At 50.7% G+C, this 1,959-nt stretch overlaps 1 long non-coding RNA gene across 1 annotated transcript; it reads left to right on the top strand.

Annotated features, from left to right (window-relative positions):
- Nucleotides 1-100: 100 nt before the first annotated feature.
- Nucleotides 101-749, top strand: LOC107302075. The gene is made up of 3 exons (XR_001549365.1): nt 101-146; nt 410-537; nt 678-749. It is a non-coding gene; the product is annotated as an uncharacterized LOC107302075 (long non-coding RNA).
- Nucleotides 750-1,959: the final 1,210 nt, after the last annotated feature.

The following is a 1,959-nucleotide window of genomic DNA, read 5'->3' as shown; positions in this document are numbered from 1 at the left end:
AATTAAATGGCTGTGCCCCGTATAGCAGCTAGAAAGTGTGAGAGTGTCCCACAACTTAACGGGTGTATCTGTTGTTTCTCCCCCTTTTCTCCAGATTGTCCGAGCCCTGGAGCATCTCCACAGTAAACTGTCAGTGATTCACAGAGGTAAGGTTCAAATTGCAGATCCCATCAGGTTGACAGAGAAAGCAGCTGAGGGTTAATGACACAGGTGAGGCCCAGTTAAATTGCAGGCCGTCCTCCTTTAGGGACCGGAAGCGGGACTGGCAACTCCGCCACTAAGTGAAACAGTTTCCTAAGTGGGGGGATGACATCACGGCGACGGTGTTTTCCTTCCAGATGAGTACAGATGGTCCTCAACATACAGCAGTTTGTGATCCCAAGGCCGTTTTTGTCTTCCCTGCTTACAGATGTGAAGCCGTCCAACGTCTTGATCAACAAACAGGGACATGTGAAAATGTGTGATTTTGGAATCAGCGGGTACTTGGTGGATTCGGTGGCTAAAACGTTGGATGCCGGCTGCAAACCTTACATGGCTGTGAGTGGGGTGGGGTGGGGTGGGGACCTCCATTGTGAGGACACACGCATGTGAGTTTGGGGGAGAACCTCTAGTCCGTTTCCCTCTTTCCTTCTTTCCTCTGATTTTAATTTGCTTTTATTTTATTTTTCCACGTGCAGCCAGAAAGAATTAATCCGGAGCTAAACCAGAAGGGGTATAATGTCAAATCAGACGTTTGGAGTCTTGGGATCACTTTGGTAAGGAATCAAGGCGACCTTGGGGACTGGCAAGGCAGAAAGCATAAGGCAGTGATGGCGAACCTTTTAGAGACCGAGTGCCCAAACTGCAACCCAAAACCCACTTATGCATCGTCGGGTGCCGGGTGGGTGTGGCCCATTGGGTGGGCGTGGCCGTGGTGGTAACGGCAGACTGGGCGGGACTAAAAAGTTCAATCAATCAATTCCAACTTTGCAAGATCTTTTTTTTCCCCCCGCGAGAAGTTGAAATTGATTGATTGATTGAACCTTTTTTTTTTGCACATGGTGGCAGAGGCCTAAAGCGAAAAGGTTTTATAAAACCCAGCTGAAGGCCTAGGACTGGGGCGACGGCGCGCGTGCCCACAGAGAGGGCTCTGAGTGCCGCCTCTGGCACCCGTGCCATAGGTTCACCACCACTGGCATAAGGACTAGTCGCATGCTGTGCTTTGGAGTTAGTAAGGCTTAGAGATCCGGCAGTGTCAGGAGAGTTTCCTCGGATTGGGTCTCCCTTGTGGGCTTCCCCCCCATCGTCTCCCCGGCAGTCGTAGGGAGCCAGATTGTGGATAAATCCAGTATTTCTAGGGACCTTGGTGCTTTCCGAGCTTGGTGGCTTTCTTGCAGACGTTTCGTGGCCCAACTAGGTAACATCATCAATGCTAGGAGGGAGGGGGGCTCGCTCTCTAAGCAAGCTTGTAGCGATGATGATGTTCCCTAGTTGGGTCATGAAACGTCTGCAAGAAAACAACCCAGCTCAGAGGTACTAAGGACCTCACAGTCATTATCGTCCCCCTCCTCCTCCTCCCCCTCCTCCTGTCTATAAACCCCACTCCCTTCTAGCACTGATGATGTTCCCTAGTTGGGTCATGAAACGTCTGCAAGAAAACAACCAAGCTCAGAGGGCACCAGGGATCCCTCAGTCTTTCTCCTCCTCTTTTTCCTCTTTTTTCTCCTCCTCCTCTGCCTCCTCTTCCCCTCCTCCTTCTTCTCCTTCATTCCACAAATTCCACTCCCTTCTAGCACTGATGTTCCCTAGTTGGGTCATGAAACGTCTGCAAGAAAACAAGCTCAGAGGGCACCAGGGATCCCTCAGTCTTTCTCCTCCTCTTTCTTCTCCTCTTTCTCCTCCTCCTTTTCCCCTCCTCCTTCTTCTCCTTCATTCCACAAATTCCACTCCCTTCTAGCACTGATGATGTTCCCTAGTTGG

Source organism: Protobothrops mucrosquamatus, unplaced genomic scaffold (genome assembly GCF_001527695.2).
Source record: "Protobothrops mucrosquamatus isolate PMUCROS unplaced genomic scaffold, P.Mucros_1.0 scaffold25303, whole genome shotgun sequence".
Lineage (NCBI taxonomy): Eukaryota > Metazoa > Chordata > Lepidosauria > Squamata > Viperidae > Protobothrops > Protobothrops mucrosquamatus.
The sequence above is the reverse complement of the archived record's forward strand: the minus strand, read 5'-3'. Positions and strand labels throughout refer to the sequence as shown.